The sequence below is a fragment of the Rhinolophus sinicus genome, chromosome X, assembly GCF_036562045.2.
Source record: "Rhinolophus sinicus isolate RSC01 chromosome X, ASM3656204v1, whole genome shotgun sequence".
In the NCBI taxonomy this organism is placed as follows: domain Eukaryota; kingdom Metazoa; phylum Chordata; class Mammalia; order Chiroptera; family Rhinolophidae; genus Rhinolophus; species Rhinolophus sinicus.
In genome coordinates, this window is record NC_133768.1 from 94,596,251 (window position 1) to 94,617,989 (window position 21,739).

Here is a 21,739-nt window from a genome sequence, read left to right on the forward strand (position 1 = left end):
TATCCCGGTTCTTTTATTACAAGCTTAATTCTGTACCTTAAGGGCAAAAAGAATAAACACCAGAGTTCTTCATGGATTACCTAATCAGACTACATAATAATACTGTGCATATTAATAGAGATCCTGGGTAAGTAAGGAAGGCACTCTACATATTTGGTGATTTACAGACAATTCTTATAGTCTACATCTGATGAGTAAAAGTAGGATCAAAAATCAAATTCTGCTTCACTTCTGCCTCCTTGTCAGCCAGTAAGCATATCTAAGTCACTCCTACCCTATAAACAACAAAACTCTTCCTTCCCTGGATCCTAATTTCTTGTGAGGTTCCAACATTTCTCATCTTATTCATCAAATATCTCACAAGAGTAATCATTATCACTTTCATTTCCCAACTTTTCATTTACTCCTCAACCCTTTAAATTGGCTCTGGTCTCTAAAATATCACAAACGAACTCTTAAATACCAAAACCAGTGGTCTCATCTTGTATAATTCTTGTGGTATTTGTTGTTTGCCCCACTCTTCTAGAAACACTCTTTCTCCTTTGCTTCTGTGACACAGAGATTCCTCCTTTGGTGCTCTCCTTGGGCTGTCTTGGCCATTTCTAGGGTTAAGAGACCAACTCCCAAGGTCTTGCTCTGTTAAACATTTTCTCTGCATTCTGAACAAGTTTAATCCAACTTGGCTCTAGATATTTCTACATGGCTGCTTCGGCAGCACTTTCACTCAACACCATTTCACACTACTGACTCCTCACTCTATATCCACTTGTCAACCTCTGGTATTTCATATTCTACTGCAGCACTATCCACAAGATAGCCAAACCAGTCTTTGTTCTAGCAAGATGAGTAAGAGATTAATGTTGGCTTGACTTATAAGGAAATAAATGTCTTCATTGATGGAAGAGGCAGGCTATGGATCATGAGGTCATGATATAGTCCCCAAATGATGAAGAGAACGTGACTAGACAATGAAGAAATGATTGTGGTGTGAGGTTGCATTAAAATGTTAGCAAAGAATTGGAGGTGCAATTTTAGCCTGATACCTATTAGATGCCAAAGAGAGTACTTGCCTGGCTAGAACCAATTGTATTTCATAGTTAAAGGAAATTTTGTCATAACAAAATGAAAGCAGCTAGCAGAGCATATGGCATACAGTAATTGTTCAATAAATGTCAGTTGACTCTAAATAAATACCTATTATAGGAAACTTTTATTGGGTGTAAAAATGGGGGTTCAAATTTTAGTCCTATATATAAACTCCAGCCTACAGATATTGGTTTAAAAGTATAATACATTCCTGGAGGTGGAGGTGGTACCGTGTTTCCCCGAAAATAAGACCTAACCGGAAAATAAGCCCTAGTATGATTTTTCAGGCTGACATCCCCTGAACATAAGCCCTAATGCGTCTTTTGGGGCAAAAATTAATATAAGACCCGGTTTTATTTTCAGGGAAACACGGTAGTAAATTCTGCCACCTAAGAACTCCAAGAGCCAATGTCACCCTGTCTGGACCTCTGAGCACAGGGAAGTGTCAAGGGAAGTCACAGGCCTCTGACATCTCATGTGGTTAAATTCTATACCACTATTTATACCAAGCAAATCAGAAAAGGACTCGTAATAACAAAAATGCAATGGTTGTTGATTTTATTTTCTAACTTCCTATTTCCTAAGTCTGTCCTGTTCCAGGAAGCTAAAAGTATGAAATCTCAGAAGTCTGGATTTGTGCGTCATTACGTTCCCTTTATAGGTATACGAGGAAACCCAAGTTATTTTCACTTAAAAACAAACAATCAAACAAACCTCTAATTTCAAGAAGGTTTTGTTTTGTTTGAATTATTATCCAACATAAGGAACAAAATGAGCCAGAGCTTCTCTCCTGGAACTGAGATTATTAGGCTTTTCTTTTCCTTACATCCAATCATTGCAAGCTTCCTGAAAGTGCTAATGGTTGTAATTCTTAGGACCAAGGGGCTTTCCTCATTTATCAGTTAGGAAAAAACCTGCCAACAGCAACACCAACATCTTAACTTCCTTTTGGCCAATACAGTTCCACGAAAATGAGAAATATGGTATAAGGGATTATCTAAGCAAAAGACTAGCAAATTTAGCATCTCTTCCTTTCCACCTTCCTTCTTCATTCTAGAAGACAGTTTGTCCTCACAATCTCATTGACTTCTGAGGAAAATTTTCATTCACAATAAACAAAATAAACTCACCTGTCAAAGGTCTTGAGATCTATGTATACCTCAAAGTTTTAAATGGCAGATGTGTTACACAAAGGATCTTAATATTTCACAAACTGAGGAAAGCTAGAATGCTATGTAAAATGAATGATAGCTTGGAGTTACCTTCTTACTGGAGCACATCTTCTTACATAACTTTTTCTTATCCCTATTATTTTGCCAAGTATTCCATAACAAAAAACCTAGAAGGCTAAAGTGAAAAAAGAAGCTGACACCCCAAACCAATGATTAATTGTGTTTGCCTAAAACACACAACGAGCCATGTGCTTATTGAAGCTGAAAATCCTGAATAACACACATTTAAACTTCCCACACTTTATTCCACCTACTCCATGCTACTCTGTAAATGTTTACAGTGAAATAGATGCTATACGCAAAGTTATCCTCTGGCCTCAAAGCATACATATCAGTGCTTTCTAAACGGCTTTAACAAACAGAAATTTAACAATAAGAAATTGTTAAAACATGTCACTCCCAGGATTTGGAAATATGAGCAGGTTCACCCATTAACATTTTTTAGTTTTTATCATGAATAATGTATATAACTTTTTTTGGTGATAGTGTAACACTTTATTATGGTGCTTAATTTGTTTTACATCTCATTTCATAAATTGATTGCTAATTACACAACCATTAAATGTGTAAGTCTTTCTCTATTCTTAAGTTTTAAATATGGTATACCTGAAGAGGGAAATAACTCATTTAGAATGACAGAGCTTAGTTATCAACTCATTAGAGCTGCAATTATATTTTATTTTTCAGAGCAGTAACTTAAGTTTAACATTTAAATGTCTATAATGAAAAGCCTAATTGCATTTCAAATTCTCAGAGTTGAGAAAGCAGCAGTGCTTTGAGGCTCTGGAGCATGTCCACAGGAAGAGACCTTTGGGAATGAAGCCAACGTGTCCAGCGATAAAAGATATTTAATGGAACAATGGGGAGGGACCTGAGGGTGGGGGTTGCGGACAAGTTCCTTAATGATCTTACTAGAGATATAACAGTACCCCAGAAGGTAATATTTTCCTCCCCTCTAACAATTATTTAAATCAAATGAATATTACCCAGACTTCTAAGGATATTTCCAATCTTCTAATGGATTATACTCAGTACTTCATATAAGTGAATTTTTCCCACTACTGGGCTTAATTCTCATCAGTACAAAAAGTAATTAGAAAGGCCATGTGGCTATTGTCTTCTTTATTTGTATATTCATTCCCATTGATATCGCACATATATTTAACAGATCCAACTTACGCCTCTCATCCCACAATCATAAAATTCATTTTAATGTGTGCCTTTGTGCATTGCAGAAAAAATAGACATCCACAGGTTTTCTTCCAATGTATGAATATAGTAAATATGTACATTTATATTTATTTAAAAATCAGCTTTCTTCTTGCAAACATATTCTCTTGATGTGACCATTTTTGATTTGTGAAAACCAAAACTAATTTTTGAACTCTTTTAATTTATATTTAACTCATCCTAAAATAAGGTGGGCTTTTTTGTACATTAAATTTTTTTTGACAATTATTTTGCTGCTAGAAGCACCTCACACCCAGCCACCCCAAGATTTTTGGTTGCTGTTGTTGTTGTTGTTTTTCCTAAGATGCCATTTTGGCTTCTGTTCCTAACTAGCATTATTTTCTGTCTCCTGTTCTAGTAATGCCACTTGGTAAATACATAACGCTTACCTAATGTGCATCCACTCAGGACTACAAAATACTGCAGACATTAAATCTTATAGCATACTTAGCATAGTAATATGTCTCACTTCTTAGTTTGTGAAATGGACACATAACTCTCAAGGTCCTTAACCAACATCACTCAGCATCCCTTGACCACCTTCCCCTCAAAAAGAAGAGGAAAAAACATCTCTGACCTAGTTTGAAATAACATTCACTAAAACATTGACTTTCAAACCTTTCAACAGCAACAAATAGTAAGAAACACATTTTACATCCTAAGTACATATGTGCATGGATCTGAAATAACAGTCTGACCAAAAACACCTAACGTTACTACATGATGCATTCTGATATTTTCTTACTATTTTATTCAAAGTTGTTTAAAAGACATGCCAGACACAATCTACTAAATGGATTTCATTATGCACTAATGAGTTGTTGCCCACCACTTGAAAACTACAAATGATAGAACAAATAGGCTTTTCTAACACCACAAAGTAATGTTGTTGGCTCCACATATAGTAGGGTAAATCTTAATTAATTTTGATGCTACTGGTACAGACTGTAGTACCTGAACCTGAACCAGCTTGATATATATTTATAGATAACCTATAAAGAAAGGCTTGATAAACAAAATAATGATGTCAAAAAGATGGAAGGGGTGTTTAACCTCTTAGAAAAAAAAATACTTCTAAGGTTTTTGGATCATTATTTAAATGCAGCCGGGTTGCTAATTACCCATGAGTGTTAATACTCAGGCCATTAGAACACTGACTTAGAAAACCCTTGTTTTTGCTTACTCCAAAAATTTTATAATCAGAATATTGTCTTTAATTTGAACTAGCAAAATTTTAGTGTATCTTAACATTCAAATTCAAGAACATTCCAAAAAATAAAATCATGTTTTAAAATATATATATTTTTTAGTTCATCCAGTCACTTTTTTGTTTTTAAATCTGCTCATGGCATCATCTAATAATAACAGCAAGTGGGTATACAGTTCATTTGTAGAATGTTTTAAACTTCAGAAAACTTTTATTTTGTGAATTGGTAATGGCAGGCAATCCTTGGATTACTGAATATTTAAAGCATATAATGACATTTTCCAGACCCAAAAATGAAACTTAACATTTGGTTTCTTCTGCATGTGACAGATTACTCAATCCCATGAAGAAATCCAGGTGTTTGGCCTATAATGATAGCTTGTATTTTAGAGGTCCAGCCCACCCCTGCTATCCCCCACCAAATTTGGAAAATATGAACGAAATTAAAATTTCAAAGTAAAGGACCAAGCCAAGTTCTGGAGTGGGGGTGTCTCACAACCTCCTTTATGTGGAAGTATTTACTAAAGATCTTAGAACAGATGTTTACCTTTTATAAACACTTAACATTTTGGCAAATTGAAGGCTTAGGAAGCTAAGGGAGTGAAGGACAGGCCAAGAAGTCAGGAATTCCTAGATGTGAACCTAATCTTGATCTTATTCTGTTTTTGCTCTAAATCAATGCCAAACTCTTCACACCTCAGCAGCTTTATAGCAGGCAAGAATTAATTATATGGGGGGACAAAACTGTTTCCTGGGAATGTCTTAGGTTAAATGGTTAATTTTACAGCCCTCAAAGGTACTTCCACGAAAGTCAAAGCACCCTCCATGTATATTTTTTACCTTTATTATATTAGAGAATCAAACTGGAGTATCTGTGTCCTGCTAAACTGACCTTGAAAAGAGATATTAGTTTGGTGCAAAAGTAACTGCGGTTTAAAAGGTTAAAAATGATTGCAAAAACCGCAATTACTTTTGCACCAACCTAATAATTCTTCCCATTCAATTCCTGTCCATTTTAGCAATGGTCAGTTATACAACTAATTAGGGAATTCATTCCTATGACTTTAAAGGGTTTTTCTGACAAATTCTTTTTTATTTTATTAATTTTTTTAATTATTATTTTTCAGTTACAGTTGACATTCAATATTATTTTATATTAGTTTCAGGTGTACAGCATATGGTTAGGCACTTAAATAATTTATGCAGTGATCCCCCCCAGTTAGTCTAGTACCCACCTGGCACTATACATATTTAAGGTAGATGTAACACCTGTGTGATGAATATTTTCAGGCAGTTAATACTTGGCAAGTTCAGGGCCTTCATCTTTATTTGCCCCCTCTCCACAAATGAGTCAATAACCTAAAGGAAATGCCCTCCTCATCCAAGTCCTGCTTTGGCAACTTATGGAAAAGTTAATTGCTCCCCAGCATGAAAAGAAGCTCCATTTTCCATACCAGGAGGCACGACATCACTATCTAGCTCTGCCCATGCTGCTCTGGGCTCTTCAAAAGGCAGGAAGTGGTTTCACTTTCTCCTCAGCACTTCATGATAAAAGCAACCCGGTCTCTTCGGTCTCTTCGTGGCATTTAATGAATGGTCCTCTCTCCCTGGATTTGGACTGTTAGCCTTCCCAACCAGTCATTAACTGGCAGGAAATGCCCTCCTCAGCAATCACTATTGTGTAAATAGAGCTATAAACTTTTGAAGGCTGGTGCAATCCCAGACCCTAAAACTTCATGTGTGTGTGTGTGTGTGTGGAGGGGGGGTGGAATCTTGATTGTAAAAGCACTGCCTTCCAAATTAAACTCAAACCACATGATACAGTCCATAAAATATATGAAACATGCAGTCCAGTGACAGATTTATTGTAGCCATACAGAATAAAGCAAAAAACAAAACAAAACAAAACAAAAATAACCCTTTATATGGAAAACAATGCTACTTTTGACCCAAACAGCCTCCAAAAAGGAAGTTAAAAGCAAATCAGCTAGCTGTGGCCTCGCTAAGTTATGAAGGAGACCAGTGCAACCAACATTTCCTGTCGTCACTTGTCACCATTTATGAATGCCTCGTATGAATTGTTTTCTTAGACAGCTAAAAATATTACGGAAATATTACAGGGATAGATGGAAGGCAATAAGGAAGGCTATTACATTATCTAGGCTTGAAAGTAAAAAATGTGACTTTTACCAAAAACAATTTTACTTTGCACAGGTAACACAACCAGTCACTTGAACTTCTGCATTTAATAAACACAGAAATAATATACTACATTAATAAAAGTAAAAGTGTTTAGAATCAGACATTAGTTAGCCTTGCTGTTTTCTATTAATTTAGGATCAATACTCAGAACCATAATTTTCATGCATCTAATTTGTAAGAAATAGAAGTGCAGACTACAGTATCCCCTAGAAGAGGAACTAGTTTCTTAGAGTTGGTCTCTCTCTCTCTCTCTCTCTTTCTCTCTCTCTCTCTCTCTCTCTCTCTCTCTCTCTCTCCCTCCCTCCCTCTTTCTCTTTCTCTCTCTCCAACCCACAACACAACTTGTGCAACTTCAAAGTATGTGCACGTATGACAGTTCTCTAAGGGAATACTTTTTAGATCCTTTTATTATCACGATTATCATCATCATCATCATCATCATCATCATCATCATCATCATCATCACAGTCTCTACAATGCATGGAGGTATTCTCGTTTTATTCCAGCACTGTAAAATGTCAAGCCCTATGCTACATTTTTCCAGCCTGTCATCTTCTCAATCACAAAAGAGCTTTGGACGGGGAGTTTCAGTCAGAAAGTAAAATTATTTTGCCCTCATATTATTGCTATATTGAAGCTCTCAGTATATCTGAGTGAGTCCCCCAGCAAAATCAAGTTTATCTCTCTAAGAAAGAGGATTAATAAACGGTTAATACAAGTTACTTAAAAGGGCAGCTAGCTGACCAGTCAAAAGTTCCACCAAAGCCCAAGGTCTTCCTGAAAAACAGGCTCTCCCTTGGGGAGCCTGTCAATCTGAGTCCAGCCCAGACCCTGGCTTCAGAAAAGCAGCAGAGCGCTTATTGACAGTCTCTGGGGGCAGCTGAGGCCACCGCTACGAATTCAAGAAACAGATCAGATTACGCGGCACCCGCCCCCCCCCCCACGTTTTTCTGTATTTTGAAGCCCTTAGACATAAAATGTGACCCTATAATGTGTGCTATTTTACACTTAATACTTCTGGGTGAGCTAATAAGGTTTTCCTTCATGCTATCCAATTAGTTAGGAAAAAATGTTGACATAAACTAGTTGGGAGTTTAGATTTCTCAAAAAGAAATCCTTCTGAAAAGAAATACAGTCCTTTTCTTTGGGATCCTCATCAATCACAGACACTAAGAATTTTGAGAAACATCAATTCATCCTTTAACAAAATAGCACCCATAATTGGACCATTTATTGAACACCTACTTTTCAGAGGACAAAAATGCAAACTCCACTTGGGCACTAAGGTGAAACGTGATCTCCATCACTGTGCTGTGGGTCTTGTTGAATGTGTGTCTATATATTTTAAATAGAACTCAGAAAAACCGCTACATAGTTCATAATAAAGCAGCCACCTTAATATTATGTGACAATCTCATTTTCTCAGTTTGTAAAGCAAACAACTGAGGAATTATACTATGGGATATATGACCAAGCTAATATTATACACGGTGCTTTTGTTTTGCTTTGCTTTGTTTTCCTGCATGAAGGTTGAAGACTACAAAAGGTGAAATGCAAGCTCTCTGGTTCTTTCATTCTCTCGTTTTTTTGCTAACAGGACACCCCCCCCCCAAAGAAAAACACCCCCGTGTTTGTTTTCTTCATACTGCTACATAAGTGGAGACTGCAAAAGCTGTACCTAAAGAGTGATGGTCCTCTGGGCACAAAAGGTGATTGTGGAGGATCTGAAATGGCAGCTCTTGTCTCTTCTACTGTGTGGACTTTGCTTTCTAGATACAGTAAAAAGAGGAGCCATTCATACCTGTATCTTGGTAAACAAAAACCTATGCAAATTCAACCTCTAAATGGGCAATCAGTGTTTGACTGAAAATGAGACAGCTCCCAATGTCCTTTTTGGTTTTTGTCTGTGACTTCATTGCTTTCTCAACTAACTATACATGGCAAGAGGCATCTGAGTCACAGTATTTCTTATTTTGTTCCTTTTTTATTTGGTGAAATGGTTTGAAGAACTGTTTCTACGTGACTTCGTGTTGAAGACTGATTCCCTTTGGATTTAGAGGAGATATACTAAATGCAACTACAGGTGACAGAAAAATAGCCGCTAGCTTTCAGGCCTACCCTCCAGGTCTCAGCCCAAAGTTTGACATTGCTTGCTTTCCTCTGAACTTGTTAGAGAGTTAGTTGCTACTTTGGCCTCCAGCAGGACATTCAACCTAGTGTTTAGTCTGTTTGTTGTTGTTGTTGATGATGACTTTTTTGTCAATAAAAATAGAGATACCGCTACTTGAAGTCACAGGAAGGATGTTTATAAAATACAAGTCCAAGTTAGAAAGACTAATCTATTATTCTATTTATTTAACAAACTTTTACTGAGTGCCTACTATGTGCCAAGCATTGGGGCTATCAGGTAAGGAGACCCAGTAACCTTTCTAATAGAAAGCTGCTCATACTCGTACATTCAGGGAAACCTGAATAAGCCTGAAGAAACCTTTCTCAAATTTCCACACCAGTTGTGGGCAATGCCAAGAAGCTCAGGATTCAAAGAATTGGATGGGGACAATTTTAAGCCAATTTGAGTGATCCAAAATGGAAAACAAGATCCAGCAAACTGTCAGTCTCCAGGATGCTCCCATGTTTTAAGGAGATCAAACAGCCTGCTGGAAGTCTCTAGGGCCAACCCCCTGAATTTCTGTTCAGATTGTTTTTCTCAATTGGAAGCCATCTCTTTCTGTGCTGCTGTAGTTCACCCACTGTGTGGGCATTAAAACAAACAAACAAACAAACACTCCTGCTTAAAATTGGAAACAAATCATTCCCTCTTCTCATGGGACAACTTAATTCTGATGGAAGTAGGACTTGAGAGTAGACATAATATTTTAACAAGCGTGCCAAATTGATTCCTAAAACTCTAATCAAGCTCCTTTTTTCCTCTGCACACTTTGTTCTTACGGCTGTTATAAAGAGTTAAGAGTTCTGGGATTACTATGCTTGAGTTTCTTGAAAAGCATCATATACATATAGAGGGAGAATATATATCTATGTCACGTATATGTGTATGTAAACTTACATAAGATACATGTGCCTATATATACACGCAATATATGCATCTATGTGAATATATATAATATACATATATACACAGACACAGACTGTGTCTGTATACATATACACAGACACATTTTGTATATTCACATACATACACACAAGACACACACACACACATTTAAATCATGCTTCCAGGAATACTGCTTCTTCTTCAGTTCTGAGCAATGTATCCTTTTCCTGACAATTAACTACCTGGAGTTGAAAATTCAGAGCCCCAGCTCTTTTACTGAGCCTCAGAGAGATATCGCTTAATACAAACACGTATTATAGTTTATTGTGAACCTTTTTTTCTTTCATTCTTAAAATTGGAGGAATGCTGTCTTTTCCCATCAATCTCCATGGAGAAATCAATGAATAGCTGTATGAATTGTTCTAAAATGACATCTAATTTGCACACACGTGCACATGCATGTGCTTGTGTATATGTGCCCAGACACTTTGAGAGTATCTTTATTTCTCAAGTAAAAATAATGTCTATCTTCCCAGCTTATATTATTTTCCCCACCAATCTTTTAAAAACAGTCACTCAATTTAGCACGAAGTAGAACTAAATAATAGATTTACATTGTGTCTGTATTAGAATCATTTGGAAAAAAATATTTTCTGATCCCTTTTAGGTCACATGGATGTTATTCACACCTGATAACATAACTGATACCTTATTTATCCTAATTCTCAAAGTTGCCTTTCCAACATTGTCATTTGGCTGTCTTGAGGCAACATATAACCATTCAGAAGAGTAGGATGCCATGGAACCATCTGGGTTCCTTAAAATCTAAAAGCCCACATTAACACTGATCTAATTGCTTTCTTTTTGGTCATAATTTGTGTTTGTTTGTTGTTTGGTTGGTTGGCAATTAAACTACTTGCTCCCAAACACAGTTTATTTTCATAGAGGAAAAATGTCCACCTCATTTTATCTGAGACACAGGTTTCTTTCCATTTTTGAAGTGAGAGCCATTATCACACCCAGGGAGAGGCACACATATCCCACAAAGAAACAAAACTTCTGATTTCTATTTTCTTGACATCACATACATTTATAATGGAGGAAAATCCATCTGTTCAACCTACTAGACATTGTTATATGAAAACCCAACAGCATGGAAGAACCTTGATGATGGAAAGGTGAGCATAGCCTTCATGCTCTTTTAGACACTTGATAGTTTTAACATGGCAGCGACCATGATCTAACTTTAATTATAGGATCAAATTACTTGTCAAACATGTACTGTAACTTATTTTTGTCTGCGCTGCCCCAGTCCCTGTTTGTAATCCTGTCAGACGGCATTATTTATTTCAAAACAGAAAAATTGTGCCACCTTCCTGAATTTATTGTGCTATAAGCGGGATAAGTACAAAATTTTAGGAATGAAAATCTTCTCACCTCTTCCTTCCTTCCCCTCTATCTCACATATAAAGACAAGCGGGCGGAGAACAAAACTGAACTTCAAACTACATTGTCAGCATCTGCACAGCAGCCAAGACTTACTGTTCCAGCACATGCAGCACTCTACAGCCTTAAAAGACAAAACCTTTCTTCCCCACAAGCTTCTGTAATTACTTTTTTCATACTTTAGAGCTGAGCAGATAATAATATACCTACTGGTCAAAAGGATGGATTACACAAGTGTCTAGAAGTACAACGAGAAGCAAGAGAACCAATTTGAGGCAAATAGAATTCAGGAAATTAGGGGGCTGTATATTTTAATCTACTTTAAATTTTTAGGTTTTTGTAAGTATACAAAAATGCTTTGTATTTAAATTAAAATCTGTGCACAAAATCTGCTCTTCTGTGAGTTTACAAACTACTCATTTTTCTTTTTAATTCAACATTTATTAAGCACCTACTTCGGGCAAAGCATTGCTTAGGTAAAGGTTGCGTGCAAGGCAATACCAAAGATACTTTGGATATCAGCTCATATTCATAGGTTTTATCCCCCTTAAAAAAGCAGCTGTTGTGAAATGCCTGGCGTGGACAGTTGAGGAAAAAAAAAAGGACTTCATAATACTCCTGGAAATCATTATGAGTGGTTAAAGCAACAAAGGAAATTAGAGAAATGAAGTCGCTTTTAGAAGTAGAGCAAAATATGCAATCACCACCTCTAGCCCAGCACTATATCAATTCTATCTCAAAATATTTTTATAAACTCCTTCACATATGTTTTCATACAAGGTCTCCAATCATCATTATATGAAGCTGTAGAATGTTAACTGGCAAAATTTCCTTCTAAGGTCTCTGACACTAGGTTAGCTTGTGTATTCTGGCGCCAAGGTTTAGTATTTTCACTTTTTTCCCCCAAAGGATGCATTTGGTCTGAAGTCATTCAGCAACAAGGCATTGCATCAGGAAGCAAAGCTTACTGAACTGGGATCTAAATACGTAATCACTAAAAATGAGAGAAGTTGCTTTTGGTCACACCACACCCCTTGTAAAACTGTAAGTATCTATTGCTCTATCTGTAGGAACTCTCCTTTCAGACGTGAAGCAACGTATTGCCCCACACACTTCTCTCAATGATCATCTGAAAAACTGGTGCAAAATTTATTATATAGTAAATTCCATTGCAAACAGTTCACTTCTTCTTTTCTAGGCACACTATAGCACCTGGGCAGGAAAAGTGCACAGTTCTTTAATAGGCGCAAAACAATCTCTTTCCCCCCTTCCCAGAAGCTTGATAAATTTAACAGCAGGACAGTCTGCCAGCCAAGAAACTTCTATTGCTTGGGGAGAAGTAAAAAGGAGATAGGGGTATTATATTAGCTGGGCTAGGGGCAAAAGCCTTTTTAGGCTATGTTTAGGAAACTTTCTATATATTGAAGTCATCTCCCCAAAGAACTGCATATTGGAAAAAAAATTTAAACAACTTTAAAAAGTATTTAAACATTTGCATAGACAAAAGAGAAAATGTGAATATAATCAGAAAAGTCTGAGGTCTCTGGTAAGCCTATTGTCCGTATGCCTTTCATCAGAGGGGGGAAAAAAGCTCAGATGAATTGTATTAAGCATTGATGTGTAGTCATTTGTACAGCTATTTTAACAGCCCGCTTTCCAACCATTCACCCAGACTTACTGATTAAACCAGCGAGTCAACATAGTGAAAAACCAGCACTGATTCCAAAATTAAATCTTGTAATAGTTTTGTTTTAATTTAGGCTTTCCCAGGAATGCAATACATGTGTAGAGATAGGCTTTGGGGATTCTGTGCCCAATTTACAAACACTAGCAATTTATTAATAGAAACATCTAAGAAAAAAGAACTCCACTAAAACACACTACCGTCACTACAGCAACCCAATAAATTCACCATCACTGTAGTACCTATATATACCAATCCACGGACAGCAGTCAGAAAAACGCATAGATCTACCACAGTAATGATAAAACTACATAAATGAATCACCTAAATGTTAACTTTTGTTACTCCTCATGATTTAATTTTGTTCTTGCCATATAAACCTATTGTGTGAATGCTAAAAACTTAAGTTATCTTTTTAATAGTCTCCTAAAATCTACCCTCATACCCTTCAGATGCTGGTACTAAAAGCAAACTGCCCAAATGTGTTGATTTAGAACGGGAAAAGGCACAGGCTGCAAGGAAGCCGTGGCACTGCTCAGGATATGACATGACTCTGGGGGAAATTAGTTGTTAAAAGCATTTGAAACACTATGCAGGAAGTTTCTTTCAATTACTATATATATATATATATATATATATATATATATATATATATATATATATATATATAATGTATATATGGTACATACTATATATACATGATGTAAAATATACATATGTAAAATATATATGAAAAAGAAAAAGGAAAGAAAAGAACAAGAGGAAGAAAGATCAAAGCCCCCAAATTGCAACAAAGTTGCAGGGCTACTTTTCTTTCTATTTGCCATTTTGAAAAATAAAGTTTAAAAGGCGTTTTATTTCGTCAGCGTCCTAGGAAGACAGCCATTCTTACGAACCCCAACTCATCTCCAGCCTTACCTTATACTGCTAGCGCAAACCCAGAAGCTAAAGGGTCCTGCTCTCAGCGGCAGCGGCAGGGGCAGCGGCAGCGACAGCGGCACATGCCATCTGTTAGCGGCAGAAGCAAAAGCAGCGCTGCGCGAGGTGGTCCCGGTACCGGGAGAGCCTTTAGCATGGGTGCATACTGAATGCCGCCATTTTAAAGCGAGGCTCTGAAATCATTAGATATAAGCAAATTAAAGCCCGCCCCAACTACATAACTTCATGGCTGGGACGTGTAACCTGGCTCCAAGTCGACCGCTGCGGGGTATAAAATGTCAAGCCCAGAGACACGCACATGAGGACTGCCGGATGGAGGCGGCAATCCCTCTGCTCCCCTCTGCCCCCTAACCCCCCGTGCTGTTGCAAGCCTCCTTTCAGGCCCAGAGGAAAGAATATTTTCTTTTTTCGACAACACAGGGACCCTTTCCCGGGACAGGCTGACGGGCTGGGAGGGTCAGAGGGCCCCGGGCACGGCCTCCCCCCTTCTCGCACGCTCTTGGTTCAGTCTGCTTGGAGCATACCTCCCGGCGGCCGGCAGGCGTGGGGGCTCGCGGCCCGGCAAGCGGCTGCCATGGCAACCCGGGCCCAAACCCCGCCCGGCCCCAGCCAAAGGCGTGCCCTCCACCAGCTGTCCGCTGGCAGAGTCCGCCGACCCGGGCAGCCTGGGCCGGCCTCCAGGTCCGCCCTCCCGGTGCTCTGAGCCCGGCAGACAGGGCGCGCTGCGTGGACGGCGCTAATGAGGGGACTTTAGGCGCCAAAACAGCAACTCCCGCGAAACTGCCCGGCAGCCGAGCCGCGCGCGGGCACCGGAGCGCGGGGCCGCCCTCGGCTGCCCATCCCCGCCCCGGCAGGCCAGGTAGCGCCGCGCGGCGCACCCAGCGACGCAGCTGCCGCCACCCTCACCTGGCTCGAAGCTGCGGGTGAGCGGGAAATCGGCCGAGTGCCAACCCTGCGCCCATGCCCACCCTGTGAGTCTCTGTCCTTTGGCTACTCCTGCTCGCAGCTCCCAAAGAGCGCCAAAAACTCGTGCTTCTGATCACACTCCGAATGTGGGCACTTTCTTCCTGTAGGGCGCTGTTTCATCGCCAAATATATTCTGTGTGTGGTTCGTTCATTCGTGCACGGTTCTCAGAGTGCGCAGCGCGGGCTTTATTCTCAGGGGGTGTGGCGCCTCTCCCCCAACGCTCCCTGGCCCAGCCCCCGTTACAAATACTCTTAGTCATTTCATTATTAAGGGAAGAGGGGTGCAAATCATAAGCTCAGCTTTTACAAAAGAGAAAACAAACAGCTTGCACTCATCCTAGGGGTGGAGTGGGGGTGGTGGTGGTGGAAATGCAGCAAAGTTTCTAGAGCTTCAGGAACCGAAGTGCCAATGAAAAATGGAGAGTGGTTCAAAGCTGTATAGGCTTACAATCATTTCATCTACAGATAAGGTGAAACAGGTAATTTAAAAAATGACTTTAGTCAATAAATATATCGGCTCACTGACGGGGCGGGGTGTTGAGCGAGAGCGAGGGCGAGGGCGAGGGCGAGGGCGAGAGAGAGAGAGAGAGAGAGAAATACTCACCAGCTGCTTTCTTGGGTCCTCTCTTTTCTATAAAATTCCCCATTCTTTAGTTCTCTTCAGCAGCCTCTGAGAGGGAAATGTTGATCTGTGCGAATAGTTTCCCTTCTTCAATGGAGTTTGAAGGGTAGGAGGAGCCCTAAGGTAGGGCTCCAGATACTTTTGAATGAGAAATAAACAAAGCAGATACAACTTTATATTTTAATTTAAAAATGTACATCTGGACAGCTAAATTACAAGTTTCAATTTAATGCAAGCGTAATAGGAATAGCAGTTGTCCTTTAATTGGAGCCCTATGATAATAAATGCGTGCTTTTAATTTTAGAAGGAAAGTTGTAGTTGACAACACATACATATGCAGGATTCTCAGTGACAAGCTCAATAGCAATGCATGGTCTGCTTTCCTGCAATGAACTACTTCACCCCCAGACAGATTTCTACATGCTAGTCAGAAAGCACAAAAAAACATCACAGGAGATATTTAAGCAGCAATTAGGTGAGAAGTGGAATGAATTCTCAGGTTAATAATATATATTTTTTTAATTCTGCCGGACTGATCCAAATAGAATTCTCTAGGTAATTTTAGGCAACAAATCAATCTGTTCGTTAAATGAGAGATAATAGAAGCAAGATTATAATGGTTGGAAGGAGAACACTGGCACAAACTGTCCTTTCAATAATTGAGAAAAAAACCCATGGCGTTTGGCAAGTTTTGTGAAAGTTATCAGGACAATGTGCAGGGACAGTGACTGATGCTATTGTAATAATGGGTAGAATCTCCTAGCATAAATCAAACAGAAGAGAGGAATTTCTCAGTATTTGAAAAAAGGGAATAAAGAAAGACTAATTACAAACCACCTCTCTCTACCTCCCTCTGAACTTGCCAAATTACCTGCATTACTCTAAAAGTCAAATTTGGCTGACATATACGTAGGAAGTGGCTTTGGCAGTCCAGGAACTACCATAGCTAAAAGTAGGAGGTGTTGGCTACCACAGTAGACTGGAGAGAAGGGCAAGGCTGAATTATATAACTTTATACCCAACGATCTAACAAACGAGGAACTGTTATCACAGTGAGTCAACAAAGGAGTCTTTATACTAAACATAACTTGGGTCAACACCAGTTCTCTTACCTTTCTGTCCACGGTTGCAAACCACATCTCATGTGGGACACTCCAGGTTTCCCTAATCCCATACAAACTGGCTTGATTTTATTGTTATTGCATATTGAAATACTTGTTTGATAATAAATTTAAAGTCATAGATAGATGAATTGGCTGGTTCTGGGGATAGCATAGCTTCAACATTGTCTCTTGCTTGAAATTTCTCACCAATGAAAAGTTGCAAATGAGACTATTATTTTCTCTTTTTCACACTGGAGATGAAAGAAACCTTATAAACAAATTTTAGCCTGGTAACTGTCCTCCTTTTATCCAGGGTGGTATGACCTGCACAAATGAAGCTAGGCAAATTTCCATGCCACCAGGTCACTAGAGAGTGTTTTCAAAGGCGGTAGGAAATAGCTGTCCCCTCCCCTCAACGTTTTAAAAGGATTCATTTGCTCTCTGGGGTGGAATCCCCTTGGAATTACTTTCTACTTTAGTAGAGTGGTTAGAGCTAACCAACATTTTTCTTTTCTTTTCTTCCCCTTAGGCATGATTTAGGGGCATGACCCAGGAAAAATCGAGTTGTGTTGACTGATCCACTAGATGAGTTATTAAAATGATGCACATATGTTGTAGTCTCTGAATACTTAACACATTCTCCCATTGCATTTTGGGCTAATATCAGAACCACTTTTCCTGATGAATCTTCAAAGGTCAGTGTCTCACAACACTTGGATTTAAATTTTCAGTCTTGTCCCTCTCCCCTAGCCAGTCAAATAGAGGCATATAAGCAAACATTTAAACACAGGAAACATGCTCCCCGTGCTCTCACTGTGTCTTAATGTTTGAAATGGGCACTTATACATACAAATGTAAGGCTGAGACTGTAAGTTAGGGTGTAGCAGTCTCTTAAGTGGCATGGAATAAATTTAATTAACTTTGATGCAGGAAAGAATTCTAAAAGTTATGTAATGGCTTAATATAACAAAAGGATTATTGTAATTCACAATTAAACAAATGTTGCTGTATTTTGAAGATGCTGGATAGGTGAAAAGTTAAACTCTCTCATATATCAGTGCACCATGGTTTTGAGGGGTTTTTGAACTTTCAATATATTCTATCAAAATTATCCTTTTACTCCTCTGCAAAGGCACATAACTCGTATTTTTCTTTTTTAAAAGCTAGTCAACATATACTATTGGACATACAGGAATGATCATGCTATGCACAAAAGGGGAAGGATCTTCATCCTCTTTTGAACCTGTAGAATTATCCCAAACAGCCTACTACTATTAGCAAATGCTACTATTTGTTGTTGCTGTGTTCTAGTGATGGCTTCACAGGCTGCAGCCCCACAACAGAATTTGTGGTCATTCCACACAGAAGTCTATTGCCATTTAAGGGTGGTTAAAGAGCTACAGGCACTGATTATTCATCCATTTCTGAAAAGTTTTTATCATTCAGAGTTGGGGGGATTGGGGTTCACACAAAGGTTTCGTTTAAATAAACAAAAAAAAAGCATAATCTGCTTGTTAAAAAGGTTTAGACAATCCAAAGTGTTGGCTTCCAAGGTAACCCCTTTGTAAAATGATGCAGACTGCATTTCTTTTTTTTTTTTTCAAATTAAATTTATTGGGGTGACAATTGTTAGTAAAATTACATAGATTTCAGGTGTACAATTCTGTATTACATCATCTATAAATCCCATTGTATGTTCATCCCCCAGAGTCAGTTCTCCTTCCATCACCATATATTTGATCCCCTTACCTTCATCTCCCACCCCCACCCCCACCCCCTTACCCTCTGGCAACCACTAAACTATTGTCTGTGTCTATGAGTTTCTGTTTCTCATTTGTTTGTCTTGTTCTTTTGTTGTTTTTGGTTTATATACCACATATCAGTGAAATCATATGGTTCTCTGCTTTTTCTGTCTGACTTATTTTGCTCAGCATTACTCTCTCAAGATCCATCCATGTTGTCACAAATGTTCCTATATCATCTTTTCTTACCGCCGAATAGTATTCCATTGTGTATATATACCACAACTTCTTTATCCATTCATCTATCGAAGGACATTTTGGTTGTTTCCATGTCTTGGCCACCGTAAACAAAGCTGCAATGAACATTGGAGCACACGTGTCTTTATCTCTAAATGTTTTCAGATTTTTTGGGTAGATTTTTTGGGTCATATGGCAATTCTATTCGTAATTTTTTGAGGAACCTCCACACTGCCTTCCATAATGGCTGCACCAGTCTGCATTCCCACCAACAGTGTATGAGGGTTCCTTTTTCTCCACAGCCTCTCCAACATTTGTTACTATTTGTCTTGTTGATGATAGCCATTCTGACTGGGGTGAGGTGATATCTCATTGTGGTTTTGATTTGCATTTCTCTGATGATTAGTGATGTTGAGCATTTTTCATATGTCTATTTGCCATTTGTATGTCCTCTTTGGAGAAATGTCTCTTCAAGTCCTCTGCCCATTTTCAATTGGGTTGTTTGTTTTTTGTTGTTGAGTTGCATGAGTTCCTTGCATATTCTGGATACTAGCCCCTTATCGGAGGCACTGTTTGCAAAAATCTTCTCCCATTCAGTTGGTGGCCTCTTTATTTTGTCAATGGTTTCTTTTGCTGTGCAGAAGCTTTTAAGTTTCATATAGTCCCATTCGTTTATTTTAGCTTTTACTTCCATTGCCTTTGGAGTCAAGTTCATAAAATGCTCTTTGAACCCAAGGTCCATAAGTTTAGTACCTATGTTTTCTTCTATGCAGTTTATTGTGTCAGGTCTTATGCTTAAGTCTTTGATCCATTTTGAATTAACTTTGGTACATGGTGACAAATAGCAGTCCAGTTTCATTCTTTTGCGTGGCTATCCAATTCTCCCAGCACCATTTATTGAAGAGGCTGTCTTTGCTCCATTGTATGTTTTAGCTTCTTTGTCAAAATTATCTGTCCATATTTATGTGGTTTTATTTCTGGGTTCTCAATTCTATTCCATTGGTCTATGTGTCTGTTTTCTGCCAATACCATGCTGTTTTGATTATTGTAGCCCTGTAGTACAAGCCAAAGTCAGGAAGTGTGATACCTCCATTATTGTTCTTTTTCTTAAGATTGCTTTGGCTATTCGGGGTCTTTTGTGGTTCCAAACAAATCTGATGATTTTTGTTCTATTTCTTTAAAATATGCCATTGGGATTTTGATGGGGATTGCATTGAATCTGTATATTGCTTTGGGTAATATGGCCATTTTAACTATGTTGATTCTTCCAATCCATGAGCACGGAATGTCTTTCCATTTCTTTGTGTCTTCTTCAATTTCTTTCAAAAATGTCTTATAGTTTTCAGCATATAGGTCTTTCACATCCTTGGTTAAGTTTATTCCTAGGTATTTTATTCTTTTTGCTGCAATTGCAAAAGGAATTGTTTTTGTATTTCTTTTCTGAGATTTCATTGTTAGTATATAGGAAGGCAATGGACTTTTGTGCGTTGATTTTGTAGCCAGCAACTTTACTGTATCTGTTGATTGTTTCTAATAGCTTTTTGGTGGAGTCTTTAGGGTTTTCTATATATAGCATCATGTCATCTGCAAAGAGTGATAATTTAACTTCTTCATTCCCAATTTGGATGCCTTTTATTTCTTTCTCTTGCCTGATTGCTCAGGCAAGGACTTCCAACACAATGTTGAAAAGCGGAGGTGATAGGGGAGAGCCATGTCGTGTTCCTGAACATAGAGCAGAGGGCTTCAGTTTTTCACAATTAATTATAAGATTAGCAGAGGGCTTTTCATATATGGCATTTATTATGTTAAGTTATTTTCCTTCTGTACCTATTTTATTAAGTGTTTTATTCATAAATGGATGTTGTATCTTGTCAAATGTTTTTTCTGCATCAATTGATATAATCATATGATTTTTGACCTTTAATTTGTTTATGTGATGTATCACAATAATGGATTTGCAGATGCTGAACCATCCTTGTGCCCTGGGGATGAACACCACTTGGTCGAGATGAATAATCTTTTTAATGCATTGTTGTGTTTGATTTGCTAGAATTTTATTTAGCATTTTTGCATCGGTATTCATCAGAGATATTGGTCTGCAGTTTTCTTTTTTTGTGCTGTCCTTACCAGGTTTTGGTATCAGGGTAATGTAGGCCTCAAATAATGTGTTAGGGAGTACTGTCTGTTCTTCAATTTTTTGGAAGAGTTTGAGAAGGATTGGTATTAGATCCTCTTTGAAGGTTGGTAGAATTCACTTGTGAAGTAATCTGGTCATGGACTTTTGCTTTTGGGAAGGTTTTGGATGACTGATTCAATTTTGTTACTGGTGATCGGTCTGTTTAGATTTTCCAGTTCTTCATGGTTCAGCCTTGGAAGGCTATATGTTTCTAAGAACTTGTCCATTTCTTCTAGGTTGTTGAATTTGGTGGCATATAGTCCTTCATAGTATTCTTGGATGATCCTTTGTATTTCTGTGGTGTCCGTGATAACTTCCCCTTTTACGTTTCTGATTTTGTTAATCAGTGTCTTCTCTCTTTTTATCTTAGTAAGTCTAGCCAAGGGTTTGTCAATTTTGTTAATCTTCTCAAAGAACCAGCTCTTTGTCACATTAATTTTTTCTATTGTCTTTTTGTTCTTTATTTCATTTAGTTCTGCTCTAATTTTGTTATTTCCTTTCTTCTGCTGACCTTAGATTTTACTTGTTCTTCTTTTTCTAGTTCTTTAAGGTGTAACATGAGGTTATTTATTTGGGAGTTTTCTTGTTTCTTGAGATAGGCCTGTAATGAGATAAATTTCCCTCTTAAAACTGCTTTCGCTGCATCCCAAAAATTTTGGTAGGATGTATTTTCATTGTCATTTGTTTCTATGTATCTTTTGATCTCTCCTCTAATTTCTTCTTTGACCCAGTCCTTCTTTAAAAGTATGTTGTTTAATCTCCATGTATTTGTGTTTTTCCGCTTTCTTTTTACAGTTGATATCAATTTCAAA

At 38.1% G+C, this 21,739-nt stretch overlaps 1 protein-coding gene across 7 annotated transcripts in view; it reads right to left on the bottom strand.

Moving 5' to 3' along the window:
* The window catches only part of MBNL3 (muscleblind like splicing regulator 3), a 158,972-nt gene extending 144,677 nt beyond the window's left edge, over positions 1-14,295 (bottom strand). The window contains exon 1 of one of the 7 annotated variants that reach the window (XM_019719125.2): positions 14,061-14,295. The gene's annotated coding sequence lies outside the window, so the exon portion shown is untranslated. The remainder of the gene's footprint in view (positions 1-14,060) is intronic. The other 6 variants (XM_019719120.2, XM_019719117.2, XM_074324259.1 and 3 more) reach the window with 6 other exon arrangements.
* Between the last annotated feature and the right edge of the window lie 7,444 nt (positions 14,296-21,739).